At 43.5% G+C, this 17,321-nt stretch overlaps 1 protein-coding gene across 2 annotated transcripts in view; it reads right to left on the reverse strand.

Moving 5' to 3' along the window:
• LRRC3B (leucine rich repeat containing 3B) overlaps positions 1–17,063 on the reverse strand; it is a 366,132-nt gene extending 349,069 nt beyond the window's left edge. The window contains exon 1 of one of the 2 annotated variants that reach the window (XM_069212022.1): positions 16,584–17,063. The gene's annotated coding sequence lies outside the window, so the exon portion shown is untranslated. Of the gene's footprint in view, positions 1–10,012; positions 10,070–16,583 lie in introns of those variants that run through there. The other variant, XM_069212021.1, reaches the window with a different exon arrangement.
• Positions 17,064–17,321: the final 258 nt, after the last annotated feature.

The following is a 17,321-nucleotide window of genomic DNA, read 5'->3' on the forward strand; positions in this document are numbered from 1 at the left end:
CTAGACTACTAAAAGCATACACACATGACAAAATTAAAAGACATGAGGTACTACACGCTCTCATTATGTCAGGGTTCGCAGCCTCAAATTATTACGGCTTTCTGGTGAAGTTAGTACTAGCGGTTTATCCTCGTTTTATAGTTTTGTAAACATTATCTATATTGACAACACTAAAGAAAGGAGTCATAACAAGAAAGAGAAAGATCAAAAGGTATGGTGTATTTTACTTTGCCACAAAGTTAGTTGGATGAATTTAGTGGATAGGTGCACAACTAGGTCAGATTAAGGTTCATGTGAAATAAACTGCAAACCAAACAAGCATTTACAATGCAACGGGTCTCACGTTTGCTCATGTTAGAGCTGATCGCGTTGTAAACTCCTAACCCGACTTTTCACCTATTGGGCAAAAGTGCATTTATGTACATAACCCGAAAAAGTGAAATTAACTATGTAAAGCGCTCAACTTCTGCCAAGCGAGATCGGGCTAGTAAATTAGAGAAAAAGAAGTCCACGAGCCCGATGGAAAACAGCGAGCCTTGCATGTTTTCTGTACTTGGTCGCTGCGCTCGAGGAGGGCTAGCCACTGGAAAAGGAATGAGTTATGCCTGCCTTCGACTAATGAAAGCAAGCAGATTTTATTAGGCAAGCCCACGAACCAATAAAAAACACTGACGTGAAGTTGATAGGGCTCCGAGCCCTTTTCTAAATACAAAAGAGTCTTGCTGCGATATGCATGCGCGAACGCATGCAACGCAGGCTCAACCCTAAAAAGACAGGAAGTTCAGAGAATTGTTACTAGATGGTGCAGAGTGAGCGCACTGGTGAGGATGAACTGACCCATCACTTCTCTGCAGTCTGCTCCTCTGCACTTCCCAGCCAGTGTTATTTTTATTTTACGAGAGCCATGATAGCCTGCTGTAAAAACAATACATCTTCTATTCTAGACCGCCAACGCTTCACTCACCCCTCGGGGCTTTGGTCTAGGGGTCCTCTCCTGCTTCTTCCATAGTTAGGCCACTTACTAAAACATGTTGGGGATTACTCACTATAAAGTCCAACATATTGAAAGGTCTACTCAGATTTAATTTCTGGAGCACAAATTCACACTCATTTCCATGCAATATTCGCGGCATGGCCTCCTGCCTCAGTCCTTCAGTCTAGCAAAAGTATGACTCATCGTAGATACATCATTGGATTATACGGCATAGACATGCTCTTCAGATCCAGCTCCTTCAAGCTCAGCTCTTGAGCTAAACGCATTTTCTTCTCCTTAATGGCGATTTTCTCTTTCACTATGGTAATTTTTCTTTCTCTGCTTCTCTTTTGCAGATACACACACACATAGACATGCAGAGTTTGTATCATATGCTTAGTGCAGCTCGACATGGAGGGCCTGTTTCACAAAGATAAACTTACACTTTTGTGTACGTTTACGATTGTTTGGTATTCACAAAAAGATTTAGCAGGAGTCTCCGTACATAACAAGACCTATACTTTTACGTGTGGAGACTCTGCACTGACTCTGTGAATAGTATACAGTCATAAACTTTCACAAAAGTGTAAGTTTACCTTTGTGAATCAGGCCCTCAATTTTTATACAAAGTGTTGCACTTGTCATATTCCTAGTGCAGACACACACGGAGTCTGTAAACAGCGCATTGCTTCTAGTCAAAGTCATATTCCATCTGCAGCCACGCACACATACAGTCTTTGCCAATGTTTAGTATAGTTAGACACTAAGCACCCGATTACGAGTGCGGCAGTCTCTACACCGCCACACTCGCAGTGGGGGTTGGGATGCCAGGGAGCCGTCAGCTCCACCAGGAGCTCAGATCCCAGCGGTCTGGAGGTTGGTAGCAGTCCTAATCTGCCAGGGCACCACTGCCCTGGGGATTATGACCCCCCTTCTCCACCAGTGGTTTCATGGTGGTAACAATGCCATGAAAAGGCTGGTGGAGAACGGGTGCAGGGGGTGGTGCGCCCTGCAGGCTACAGCATTGCTGCCGGCTCGATTATGAGTCAGAGACAATGCTGTGGCATGTTTCCTGCTAGGCCAGCGGGGCGGAAACTAAGGTGTCCGCCCGCTGACTAAGCATGAAACTCTTAATAACACCAACGGGGAGGGTGACCACCCTGCTGGGAGTTTTTGTCAGACGGTCTTTCCCATCCACCGCACTCATAATAGGGCTCTCAGTTTGTATACAATGCATTGCTTGTCTTATTGCAAATGCAGACACACACAGGGCTTCATTACAACCCTGGCAGTCTTGAGACTGCCAGGGTCGTGGTGGTGACATTACAACTGTGGTGGTTGCACCATAGTCAGACTGCCAGCAGTGGGCAGAATTCCGACTCCGCTGGCATGGCCAATGGAGTTGAAGAGGCAGTTGCATCACCAGCATGGCCACGCCAGCAAGACTCTGCCCGCCATATTAGGAGCCATAATACGGCTTGGCGGAGTCTTGCTGGCGTGGTGGTGCTGGGGTGCAAAACCACCAGGATCCAACCCCTCCCAGACAAACAGCTCGCCGGAAAAGGTAAGTTGATTGTCCAAAAGGGAGAGAGGGTATGGGGAGTGTTGGGTGCCTATGGGTGTATGTGTGCGAATGGAGGTGTATGTGTGCGTGTTTGTGAGCAAGCGAGTGGGGGGATCTGGATGTATCTATGAGGTTTGGGGTGTGTGTGTGCATGTATGCTGAGGGGAGGGGGTGTGAAGGGGTGCGAGTGAGTAGGTGTGTGTTGTGGGGTGCATGTGTGCAAGTCTGCGAGTGAGTGAGGGTGTGGGGGGTGAATGTATGCATATGCGGAGGGGTGTGTGTGTGTGAATATATGCGTTTGTGGAGGGGATTTGTGTGAATGAATGCATATGCAGAGGGGGTGTGGATGATTGCGGACGGGAGTGGGGGTTTGGTTGGTTGCAGAGGGGGTGTGTATGTGTGAGTAGGAGTGTGTGTCAGTGTGAGAGCAGGTGGGAGTGTTAGAATGGATGTGAAGGGTTGGGTAGTGTTAGAATGGATGTGTACCGTTGGGGGGGTTTGAAAGTGTGTGTATGGTTGGAGGGTGTTTCGAAGTGTGTGTATGGTTGGGGGGTGTTTGGAAGTGTGTGTATGGTTGGAGGGGTGTCTCCATGTGTGTGAACGTGTGGGGTTGCTTGTTCCTGTCGCCGGGTGCGTTATCACCAGGGAAAGCCTGGTGGTCTACAGCCATGTAATCCGGCCGGCAGGCAGAGGCCTGCTGCCGGGCTGGAGGAGCTCACAGCTGGCTGCGTCAATGTGACCAGTCCGCATTCTGCAGCACACACAGACAGAGGAAAAAGCCTCCTAATATTGTTTTTGTGCAGAAAGGTGCCCCTTCTTGCACAAAAACAATCCTGCTTACAATGCAGATACCCTGGCACCATAGTGCAAGTCTTCTTGCATTGATGCTAGGCAGCCAAAGCGATGCCAGCACAGTGGAAATGGACGTGAATGCACTGTATTGCATAGACACGACACATTCCTGTCCTTCCCCTTTGATGCAGTGAGGCGCAGCAAGGTGATTTGTTGCTGTGGCCTGTGCCAAAAGCCCATAAATGTGGGCCTCAGTTTGTATACAATGATTTGTGTTTGTCATATTCCTACATTGCTTCTAGTTATATTCCTACTGCAGTCACACACACACAGACAGTTTATACCATATGTTTACTGTAACTACACACTCATTTTGTATACAGTGCACTGCGTCTGTCATATTCAATGTATTTCTTCCTGTCATATTCCTTCTGCAGCAACACACACACTCACATAAACACACACTGCATCATATGTTTAGTGCAGCTAGACACTCAGGGCCTCATTATGAGTCTGGAGGTCCAATGACCGCCAGACTCGCGGTGGCAGTCAGCCGCACTCCAGGCGATCTGACCGCCATATTACGAACCTGGCAGTTGGACCGCCAGGGGACTGCTGTCTCTGCCGGGAACAAGGTTCCTGACGGACTGACGACGGTCGGACTCGTGGTGGTTATCATGACTCCTGTTTCCGCCAGCCTTTCCATGCCCGGGTCCCAGCCATGCACAGTGCAGGCCCCCCCTTCTCACCACCCTTGGAATGTGCATTTTCTGCTTTGCAGACAGGGCGCATTCTGAGGGCGCTTTAGTGCTACGGTATTGGCCTCAGCTCCCTTAAAGCCAAGATCAATATCGTAGCACTGTTCCCACCAGTCTGACAGGTGGGAACGTCGCAAAACGATGTTCCAGCCGGTCAGCCCGGGAACATCTTAATAGGACTCAGAATGAGGGTCTCAATTTGTATAACATGCATTGCATTTGTCATTCATTTTCCTAGAGCAAATACACAGAGTCTGTAAATAGCACATTGCTTCTAGTCATACTCCTGCTGCAGTCACACACATGCACACAAGTAGTCGTCGTATCACTAAATTGCAAAAGTGTGACAGGCCGTTAGTAGGCAGTGTTCTTCCTAACAGCACCATATGCCGTTACTAGGTAATGTTTTGCATCCAGAAATGTTGCTGCATTAAAGTGATGGTAGTCATGGTACTAGCATGGGTTTGTTACTAGTTGGCATTCAGCAGCCTAACACCATTTCTGCATTACTATACAGCACAATAAAGGTTTATTGGCATGGCTAAACATGCAAGTTCTGCATAAGCTAGATTGTTTACAAAATTTCTTTTGAATATTTTGAAGATATCATGTAGACATTAAACACTAAACATGGAAGAGAACAGGCTCTGTATTGTGTAGAGTTTATGGGGCTGACTCATAAGTTAATTTACATGAAAACAGCGACTGCTACCAATAGGTGTACATCTTCATATTTCCTATTTAACATTTCTGAGTGGAGACTTACTATTAGTGTAGACTTAAGGGTTTCCACCCACTCAAATAAGGTGGTTGAGCTTCTTACAACCAATTCTACGACAACAAAGTCATAAACTTTTAGTTACTTTCAAACTGTTTCTACAGATCTCTGCCACTGGGGCGGAGAGCTCCTTATAGGAAAACAGGGAACATTATCAAAGTTTATTATTATTTATAAATGATATGTAAATTATAAATGTATATGAATTTAAAATACTTAATAACCCCAAACTAATAAAATACAATAGTTACAACATATTACTTCCTCAAATTAAAATTGTATTAAATTGAAAAATAATGTAAATACATTAAATTAATGTATAAACATTAATTTCCAAACTCTATTTTCAGCATATAATCACCTACCCTCACTAACATTGTTTTATTTAACTTGTAATAAGATTTGTTGAAAGTTCTTTCAATTCATTTGAAAAATCTTTACATGTTCTCACAAAAATAAAAAAACGTAAAGATGAGTACAGAGTATATTTATACATGTATTATATATATATATATATATATATATATATATGTGTGTGTATATATATATATATATATATATATATATATATATATATATATATATATATATATACTCTCAAAGATTGTTCATGTGTGTCCTATATATATTCACTTAAAAAAACAAAGGTTACAGGGACGTTATAATTAGGCTCATATTATAAACGTACAAAGCTATGGAAATTCACCAGTTATATTTATAGTTATCTGAAGTAACTACTGTATAACTCGTGCCCTAAGGTAACTATAACTTGCGTCTCCACCATGCATGTTTTTTCGTTCAAATTGTTACTGCAAATATTACATTGATATTATCAATGATGTTATCACAGATGTCATGAGTGTCGTAATTTGTGGGGTAATTAGCAATGCATGGGGAGGGCACAAGTTATAGTTACTTGAGATAGCTCTAACTATAACAGGTGAATTTCTATGGTTTTTATAATAATAATTTTGCCCCGGCTAGGTGGTGATTCCCGGGGCACTGGGGCGGCGCACCTCCCCCCCCCGCATATGGAGCAAAAATCACCCCAGGGAGGTGGTGGTCCCCGGGGCTGTGGAGGGGCCGGCAGGTCCCCCCACGTTCAAAATTAGAAATGCCCCAGGGACCTGGCCCACCCGGCGCTTTAAAAAAAACAAGCATGGGAGGCCCCACTTGGGTTATCTTGAATTTTTTGCTGCAAATTTGTGCAACATTTTAAAAAAGAAAATGCTTTTTAGCCTTGGGGGGTCACCAGCACCAGAGCTAAGGAGTCAGGGTGCCTCTATCCTGGTCCCTTTTCCTTTATTTTAGCATTTTTTCTGGGACTCGGTTGAAGCCAAGTCCCAAGATGGCTGCCAACACTTCCTGGTTCGAAATGTTGGCAGCCAATCATTTCCCTGTATGAACTCATCTTTTTCGATAATCATCACGAAGGATCCGTGACCCTAGATATTTAAATTTATTTTCCCTTTAACATCTCCACACCTACTGACAAAGTTTACACCAAATAAGCAAAAGCGTAATCTGCGTACAAAAAGCTAGCTTTCTGCCAAATTTGGTGTAATTCCGTCCAGTGGTTTGGGCTGTAATCGTGTCTAAAAGTCCTATGGGAATTAACATGGGAAATGCAACTTTGTTTTAACACCCTTCATCTCGGTTGACAGATTTCCCCGAAACTTTCCGTGCACAACAAGAATCACCAGGCCACTTTTTTGGGGGGATTATTTTGTGACATGGTCCTAACTATAACTACCTAGTGTCGACCGACTAGGTAATACATATACTACTATGAGAAGCATATATATATATATATATATATATATATGCTTCTTATAGTAGTAAATCTAAAAAATAATATAAAGAAATATATATTTTATAATAATGTTGGATTATATATATGGATATATAAACATACACACTTATGTGTGAGTTTATATAGGTATATATTTATATGTAGTATTAAATATTATTTAAAATTATTTGATTTACAATATATTAATGTTATATGTTACATTGCACAGGGGAGGCGGCACCCTAAAGTGGTTTTAGGCAATTTATTAGCTGTATCATACGAAAAGTAACAGGCCAGCCAATGCGTTCCGACTAGACAATCTTGATCATGACTGGTAGTCCCTTATCAGTTTTACCTATTATACCCCTATAGCCAGTCGATTATGCTGCAATCTGGTACTTGTAGTTTGCACACCAATACTATAAAACATGACAAAATCAATTTTGTAAGATTACTTGAATAGTCCCGGTGTTAATGTTTTCACATCAGGATTTGACCACATTAATCCTCTTAGTGAGGCAATCATCACTTGCACAGTTATAATGTTTGATGGCATTAACACTACCACCAGTGTTCATTTCAACTGCATTCTGGTCAAAGTAGTTTATGTGCAATAAGGAGAAACGTTTTTAGCTGTTTCTACCCTGAAGTGTAAAGGACCAGCCCTTGAGTAGAGATTTACTCACTGTCAAGCAGATGTAAAGTTACACCTTACGTGTGTAATTTTGCATGTGGATAAATCAGTTTAGGGGGCAAATTAATGTTTTGTGATTGTGAATTGGCTCTTGTAAGCCAAGCCCTTTGGACTGAGTTGAACTTACACAGGCAAAGGCTTTGTAAATCAGGTTCATTGCTGCCAAGCCTCACATTGGTGTGAAAATTGTTTGAAAATGTGCCCTAAGTAAGGACTGCAGGTCCTGCATTGGTGATGGAAAGGACAGGCAATTTATATAACTTTTAGAAACCTAACCTACAGTGGTTAGGAACCAACACACACCTTTTTAAGTCCGGCTAAAAGACGAATTGTCTTTTTTTCAGGCATAGGTTAAAGTAAATAGACTGGACTCGAAAGAACATATCACGTCACGTGACAGGAAGCTATAAAAAAAGACAACTATTTACATACAGGAACAGAAAGCCCATGAGCATTGGAGGGCTCTCTTGATGTGTGTGACTCATTGCAAAAGTATATGGTGCAAGTAGTGCAGCGTTTATAGACTATGAGGTTTTCTCACAAAGGTAAAGTTAAATGTAAATACATTTACACATGTAAATTTACTCTTACACTTTGTAGTAAATGTACTACTTTTGTATACTCACCATTTCTGGACGCAAATTTACCACAAAATGTAGATTTACGTCTCCACCACCTGAAACTTGGGGTGGGGTCTAGAATTTTACAAGTGTGAAGTTACTACAGCCAAAAAAGACCCAAAACAGTAGTGAATGTACTTCAGTTCAGACCTGAAGCAAGTCCAGTACCACACATGGCCAACCACTGGTACTAGAACACCCTGCCACAGAAATTAGTGGAGGCAGGGATTTAAAATAGGACAAGTAGTAAATACTGTTAAAATAAATTACTTTATTTTGACTTTTAAAATATATATATAATGTAACATTAAAAATTATATGCAAATAAAATAAATGAGTTTATGATAATATATTATAAATACCTATTTTATTTCAAATTAAATGATGTAAATTCATTTTTTCTAAAAAAAATACATTATTTTATGCAAACATTTTTGTAATTTTTAATACACAATAAGCACATATGAACATTTTACTTTAGGTGGCATTATTTTAATACATCTTTAAAAAAAACGTAATTTAACACAGATAAATCAAAAATTGAATTCAAAATTAAGTTAATAGTGCAAAGTTACTACGCGTACATTTTCGTATGCAGGCAAGGTTGTTTGCTACTGAAGTGATGAGCTCTTTAGGGTAAGGTATAGGTAAATTGTAAATTATAATTTAAATTAGGTTATTGAACGTTCCAAAAATATTAAATATGTCTCCATGTTAAATAGTAATATAAATAATTTCTATATATTTCCTATACATACAACAAAAATTTTTAAATGCTACAGCATTATTAGATATTGCTGGGTTGCAAGGAAAGGTTACATAGAAGGAGAGTTTGTGATATATGAGGAGAGGTATAACCAGTGTGCAGAAATATAATAGATAGTAAGTCAGACATGCATACAACACTATTCCTATGAACCAATAAAAATCCAAGAATCAGTAGCAGCACTAGTCCCAAGAACCTATAGAAACAAGAACCACAAGCCTCCGAAACAATAGAAACCCTAGACCCCAGAATCAATAGAAACCTTTGCCATGAGCCCTAGGTCCAATCAGAGCCCGAAGGCGTGGAACTAGTCACCCACCTAACACCTCAATCACTTAGTACACTAGTTTCATTAATCAGGTGACTTGTACACAATGAAAACAGAGCATTTTGTGGCCAGGTGATCTTACCTTAAGGGCTGCTGCAGTGGAAAGGGAGTTGAAAGTCCTGTTCAGGTGACTGTGAGGCCAGCCCTGTCAGTCTGCGGGTGGTGTGAGGAGGCTGGGGCTGCTCTGTTTCCCTAACTACACACAACTATATTACCCGTTCACGCCTTCGGCTGGACAGCAGGGAGGTGAGACTACAAACTTTTAATGTCATTCTGCACTTTAAAATACTCTAAACAGAAAAAACACTGCTATGCAAAGACAAATACAATCAGCACAGGCAAACAGATAGGCAGTCTGAACACAGTTAAACAACAGGCATTTGCAATGCAATAGGTCTAGTATATTTCAAACAAGTTAATTGTCATCTTTTGACAACGGCGCCCACAAGCAAAAACAAAAAAAATGAGTGGAAATTGAGAAAAGGCACCTTAACAAAATAAAATAAAGTTAGCTTTAAAAAATAAAACTTTGCAATTGTGTTTGTCCTGCTGGGCACGTTTTTGCCAGTCACAAGCCTTCTGTTTGCGGGGCACTGGAAGTTAGAACTAAATAGTACCTCGATTAGGTCAGGAGCAGCGGACAGGCACTAATAAAGTTGAAATTAATTATTGCATGATCCCTGCTCCACACAGAGGAACGGAAATGATGCCAGACATGCCTTGACGAATTACAAGGCTGTAAAGAAGAGTGCCACGCAAACCAACAAATGGTGAGAGACAGGCGGGCTCCAAGCCCTTTACTGAACACAACAGCGTCTCGCAAGCGAGACGCATGCGCATGCACTTGCAGGCTAGACCCTAAAAAGCATTTAACATTTTGTAATGTTTTTAGATTTAAAAAAAAAACACTGCCCCCTGGGGAGACACCGATTCAAATGGAAACGCACAACAAAGGACTCTCCTGCACCTAGTTCCGTCTGGCCTTTCTTCCTGGCCCCTCCAACTGCTACAAAGGATGCAGCCACTACATAAAGATGTCTCCCTTTCTTCCAGTTTCCAACCTTAAGGGCTGGTATAGTGGAAGGGGAGGAGACAGCCCTGTGTGGGAGGCTGGGCACAGCCAGGTCTCTTAGCCTGCAGCTGGTCTGAGGAAGGGGCAGGGCTGATTGGTTCCTTAACTGCAGACACCTTCAAGACACTTCCAGCTCCTGGGCTGGGCTGCGTGTAATCAAACCACAAATCTTGAATTCTGTTCTGCTCTTTAAAGTCCTTCTCCTAAACACTAGAAGCACAGGTATGCAGAGTCTAACAGATTCAGCACAGGAACACAGATACTATAGGCTATACGTAGTTAAAACAATACCCTTTAACAATTTGTAATGTTTGTTTTTTAAAACTTTTTTTTAATCAGTGGGTGGGTTTCTTGTCATCTCTTTTCTTGGTGTTGTCCTTCACCTGGTGCATGGCGTTTGATTGGATGACTTTTAATTTTCCAAGACTTACATTCAGGGATGCACTATTTAGTTTTATTTTAGTTTTACATGTGTTTTCTTGACCTCTCTCTCATGTTCTTCCCACCCTCTAATCCCTAACCCCCCTCTCCTTCTGCCACTTCTTCCTCACCCACCTTGTCTGCCGCTTTCCCACCTCGCTTTTTTTTATTATTAGTTTTCAAACTCCTTCTCCGACCTCTCTTCTGTTGCCTACCCATCACTACCTGTTGCGTTCTTTTTTTTATTTGTTTTATTTTTATTTTTAGAAGGCCCAGGAATTTAAATATGTTAGAGAGCAACTCTTTTCATAAAAATCTGTGCCTTTTTTTAATTTACACATCCAAGACAGACATCCGCTATTTTACAGCGTTAAATCAAAACCAAGCAAAAATGGGCGCCAAGCCATGACGCACGTGCGCATGCATGGTGATGCATGCCCGTGGATGCGTCGTGACATTGCAGCCCTTCTTCCTTTTTTTGGCTGAGGCTGCTTAACTTTGGCAACAGGTGGGTTTCTTTTTCTTACTGATGCTATACAACAGCAAGAATAAGCATTTTCGGAGCCAAACTGTTGACTAACATCTTTCAAGGGAGAATCTCTTGGCTTTGCCAATGCTTGTTACTGCAGCATGGGCATATCAAAATGAGGCACTGCACATACAACACTATGTTATGTGGGGTCAGTTAAAATCGGATTATCGACAGTGGCAACAGTTGAAGCAGCATGTGGGAACAGAACAACGTTAGGGCAGGTACAGATGATATTTACAATAAACAGATTTTTAATCTGAAGTACACGGAGAAGTCATTTACCAAGAATGAAACTATTCTTCACTCAAGTGTTAAAGGTGGGATTATTCAAAACTCAGGTCTCTGGGTTTGAAATCAGCACTGGGCCTGGGTGAAATTTTAATAATGACAATGAATTTTGAAGAATTTCCAAATTTCAGGTTATACAAAATTCACATATTTTCTTGAAATATTGCATTATGCAGTTTTGCGTAATTTTTTGCACGTGGGAACCGTTTTAGCACAAAAAGGTCTCAAGCAGCCTCCTGCCAGTGTCACGCAAGACTTCTTACCTGGAGTGCATGCTAGCGTGAGGAATGTCAACTGACAACAGCTGCAGACCACATTTTGCTTTAAAAGGGTAATTGTGTGAATTTGTATGCAATTTTGCAACAGTTCACAGGAAAAGCGTGGTTTTGATACCTCTAGGCAGAAACCAAGCCACTAGATGTAATCAAGTTGATTGGTAATAATTGTATTACGGCGACATAGGTACACTCATTTTATCTGTATCGAAAGGATGAAAAGATGAGTGTGCCCTCTGATATTTCGAAACATGTTTTTCATGTTGAGCATAGTTCTCGGAAGCAGGTGCTTATCCACCTGAGCTATCCAATATTCTAAATACTGTGGGTTGCTGTGTAATAATGGGTAGAGTGAGGTAACCCAAAAAGAACAGTGGGAAGTTTTCCATATGTTGGAGGCTTTGGAACTGTTTTCTGCAAGCAGTCTCTGAAGCACTGAAACTTTCTAATGCACAGCTCTGACTTAAAGCCATCAAGGTTTGCATTCGAGAATATAGTATACATGCAGTACGTTGATTTTCTGAAAGAATTAGCCTGGTCATATTGAATGTAATGCTGGTAGGTGGGTGTGGTTATCATTAGTAAAATTTTACTGTCTCTAGTGCTTTCTGACATAGTCAGGGAGCTTCATAGCGCTGAACTAACATGTGTAGCCAGCGCCCAATACAATGGTGCTCATTTGATCGACTTCAGAAGACTGAAAGATTGAGTTGATGCTGTCTGGATTTGACGATTATGTTTACAAACATATTTGTGCATCACAGGCATTCACTCTTCCAACCGTATCCTTAAGGATTATGAACTTACAGACATGTTTTCACCAGCAAGGAGAAATTCCCCAGAAATCTGTATCAATCCATTAGGATTCTCTTGTCCAAGAGAAACAAAGCTCTGGTACACACACACAGAAGTGTAGACAAATGTTTGCATGGCATTTAATTTATGAATAGGTGTTTTTTTGGCTAATTGGTTTGGAAATTTAATGAGAACACAGAAATGGCATTATAGGACCCTTAGTACAAAGGGCTGCCAAATGTTCAATCTCTTTCTCTATGTATATGCATGTGTACAGACAGACAGACGTGTAGCTGTGTACTATGGTCTGCTATGGCCTTAGAGGTGTCCTGGGGACATCATGAACCACGAGGCCGAAGGCACACTGTTTTGTGAATGTTACTACAACCCCAAGACAGCGTTATTGAACCATGTTCCACGTTACCTTTTTTATATTATATTTTTATTTTTGGGATTAAGCTTGAAACCCCTGCTTCCTTCAAAGTGCAGGCAATTATGGTCTCCGATTTGAATTGTAATGTTAACATTTTCATTACGTTTGAGGGCACGTGTATTTATGCGATTCTGTGGCTACAGAATGTACTACTGAATTATAGATTTGCCACATAATTTGCTTAATTTACAGATTTCACGAAAACCTGTAACTAAGTCAAAAGGATTGAAAAAACACTGCCAGAGAATGGGCAACATAATTTCATTTATTCCACATAATTTAGGTAACCCTGTCCATAATCTAGATTAATTTGCCAGATAATTACAGCAAACAGAACACTGTTATAGCTCTGGAGAGTTGTTTGGGTGCCATCATTAGGTAGATGAAACCTGTATTTCACAAATATAGCTTTTGAACCCCTGATTTGTGCACAATAAAGGCACCCAAAGATGTAAAACCTAGATATATGCTATATGCAGAGAGCAATGTGCAAAACCAGGGTGCAGATGGTTACAGATGTGCAGTCCACTTAAGAGGCCTTCTGACCAGTTGAGAGATCATTCCATGTGTAAAGTAATTGAAACATGCAACCTGTGAGGTGGTGAACAGAGTTTTATCAAACCAGGTTTGCCAACTACATTAAGAAACTGGAATTGGACCTGTGCACTGTGGTAAGAAATGTGTGAATGGGTGTTCATTAGTAGTTACTCTAAATAAAATACTATTGGGCCGTTTCTTTTCACTGACATCCACATATACTCTCTCTCTCTCTCTATATATATATATATATATATATATATGTGTGTGTTTTATGTATATATATTATATATATCATATATACCTATATTTTATATGTACTTGCATTTATAGTATGAATACATATATATATGCTGTTGTGCACAGTGTATATCCTGTCTACTATTATTGCTGCGTGTGAGGAGGGGTCATGACCCAGGAAAGGCGACGCCTCGCGTGAGTGACGATGCCCCCCCCCCCGAACCCCTCAATAGTAATACATCGCATGTTACACTCTGCACGTCCGCCTGCATGGTTTGTGCTGTGGTATCTGTTCACGTGTAGGTGCAATAACAGAGGGTATTTAACTGAAACCAGGAGGCAAGAGCTTAAATGTGAGCCGTAGGATAAAATCACTTCCTAGAGACCGCGTGATTATAAAGGAGTCGATTCTCTGTGTAAAGTGATTGTTACACGCAATCTGTGAGACAGAGATGTGGTTATCTCCCGTGAATGTTGCTCTACTGTGGTAATGAACAGGAATGTCACCTTTGCACTGTGGAAATAAATGCGTGAACATGCATGATAGATAGATAGATAGATAGATAGATAGATAGATAGATAGATAGATAGATAGATAGATAGATAGATAGATAGATAGATAGATAGATAGATAGATAGATAGATAGATAGATAGATAGATAGATAGATATACTGGATGGATAGATAGATAGATAGATAGATAGATAGATAGATAGATAGATAGATAGATAGATAGATAGATAGATAGATAGATAGATAGATAGATAGATAGACTGGATGGATGGATGAATGGATGGATTACAAGTGGTGCCTGACAATCCGTCGTTGTGCATGAATCCATAGGTTTGCAGGGCTGCAGATCGTCGCGATTGAATATTATGGAAGGGACGGGAACCCAAGAAGATCACTGGTTCCCCCTTTCCTCTTACAGCCCTTAAATCTTTCCCTTAATGTGCACCATTTTCGATTAACCATATGCCCCCAACCAAGCCCCACTCCGCCCCCTCCACCCGCCGCCACTTTTCTCCGCCTGAGCTGCTCCACGGAATAGCAATGTGTGCCTTGCCACTGGGATACAAACACAGCTTTGCAGGAATGCCTCCAGCACAAGGCCAGCGAATTCCATCAATGGAGTCCCTCCAATGCCCTCGACCATTCCCCCCCCCCCATCCTCCCGCTCGCAGATGAATACACCCAATGTCGGACTGCCAGGCGGCAAGTCAGTCCCTGCTGCACACAGTGCATTCAGTTGATGCATTATGCACTGCCCGGGGGTCTACCGGCCCGTATACATCGAGCTCGCCCACCGTCTTCAACATATACACAGCTGGCAGGCTGATTCGGCCCCCCTCCCCCTCCCACCCCAATCCAGTGCCCATGGTATCTACCCTGTGACTTCACGGTGAGACCCCTGGCAACAGCGGTGCCACGTTCAGGGAGAACTGGGTGCCAGATGCAGCCTGCATCGCCCATGTATGAGCAAGCCTTGGCATAGATGGACCTCACATCCCTCCCGACAGCTGCTGCCCCCCCCCCCCCCCCCCCCCCACACACACACACACACTGACACCCAACCCGCCCGCGGCAACAGGCCTAATTTATGAATCACCCGCACTGCCCATCGGTGCCCTCGGCGCCTCTCTCCTCTGCCTGGGCTCACTCACCCAGCAGGTATGGGTTCCAAGTTCACCACAAACATTTGAAAACTCGTTACACGTATGTGCCCGTGGGCACGTTACCCGGGGACTTGGCATCTGTCACATCACCGCCCCCATATGTTGTGCGTTTGCGGTCAGAGCACCCATTGACCACGAGATATTCACACCCAGCCATGGAACAGCCAAGGGCATTACTGCCAGTCTAAGCTGCAAAGGACACGCCATGCCCCAGCCACCCCCACTGCTGCCAGGCAGACAGCTGCTTCTCATCCGTGGCATGATCTGGGCACGCTCCATCTGCGGGGGGCAGGCCAGATCATCTCTTTCTAATACCGGGGTTTTGGGGGGGGGGGGGGTCTCTCACTCTCTACCGCTTTTTTTGCATGTGGTTAGCAAGCAACTGGTAGTAACCTTAAGGAACAGCTTCGAATATTTATATTTTGCAGTTCTAATATAGCGCGAAATTGGCGCAATAGCATTAGAGCGCTTTCCATGAGCACCAGTTTGCATTACACAAGCTCAGGTTCGTGTTTTTCATGCTCAGGGAGAGTAAGTGATTTGTCTAGGATCACGGCATTATGACCTGACGCCGGGACTTGAACCTGGGTCCCCAGTCAGAGGCCATATTGCTAGAAAAGTTGTAGGAGTTGTACTTATGAGTAAAATACACAGCGCCTAGAGGCATAGGTACAGCTGTGACATCAGCCTAGCTTTGTCAACTTAACGGGGAACTAATGGGTACAATCCAACCCCAAGCTGCGTGTTCGTAAATAGGTCTATATATGTGCCAGGAGTACAACGTGCCAACCCAGCCCTAATGAATCTTCGAAGTGCTTTAATACACGTATAAACTTGCACTGCATCATCGGTGCTTTTCTGCTCATTTTAATTCAACACACACTGCAGAGCACTCTGAAATCTAGGCGGAGTCCGCGCTATGGCAAACAATGCATTGTACAGTCTAGCGCACTGAAGCTGGCCAGTGTATCACAGCGCCGGCTATAGGATGTCTCTCTAACGTAACAAAATACAGGCAAGTCTTGATTCACCTTCCTACGCTAACAATAAAAGTGTTACGTAAGTCAGATGTAGGGTACTTAGTTTATCTACCTCTGGAGGTTGAACGGCCGAATCGACAGGTCTCTTGCAGATATCTCCGCAGCAGCAGCACAACCCCGGCAGACTATCACAGCAGCAGCCGCAACGATGCTGCGCCCCCCTCCCCCATCCCCGCAACAGGTGCAGCCAGGACCGCTGAGGCCACTTACCTGGGGGGCTACCTGACGCCGCAGGAGCAGGGGGCGCTCACCATGCTGAGGAGGGGTCCTCCGTGCCAGGCTCGCCCGTTCCGTGCCCTGCCCTCCCTCCCCAGTCTCCGTGGCACCCTCCGCCGTCGGGGGGCTGATCCGGGCCCCCGCTCAGCCGGCGGAGCCCGGGGTGGCCACCAGCCTGGGCATCCTGAAGAGGGAGGCTGGTGGGGTCCGGAGGGGGGGAGGATGGAGGGTCCCTGCTGTGCCCACCGCGCTGCCACCACTTGCGCACGATCCCGCCGCTGCCTCTGAGCTGTTATTGCCGCTGCTGCTCTCCGAGGGAGGAGAGGGGGAGGAGGGACAGGCTGAGGCAGAGGAAGAGCCCCTCACACATTAGCAGCCCCGCCGCCCGTGCGCCCCTGCGCGCCAGGAGCCCGGGGGTGCAGGCAGGGTGGCTCCCGCACCGACTCCTCCTTTCCAGAAACTCCACTTTACTGCGCCTGTTTATTTGGGTTTCATGGCGTAGTCATGTGTTTTTGATGGCACCCCCGCCCACTGCCAGGCCTCTCCCTGGCGCAGTCAATGGCAGGGTTGGCACATGCCAGGCGCAAGGGAAGTCGTTTCAGCCACCTCTAAACGATGAATGGCTGAGTAGATCTATCTATCTGTCTGTCTGTCTGTATATCTGTCTGTATGTCTGTCTGTCTATCTGTCTGTCTATCTGTCCACCAATATCTATCTATCTATCTATCTATC

The sequence above is a fragment of the Pleurodeles waltl genome, chromosome 10, assembly GCF_031143425.1.
Source record: "Pleurodeles waltl isolate 20211129_DDA chromosome 10, aPleWal1.hap1.20221129, whole genome shotgun sequence".
Lineage (NCBI taxonomy): Eukaryota > Metazoa > Chordata > Amphibia > Caudata > Salamandridae > Pleurodeles > Pleurodeles waltl.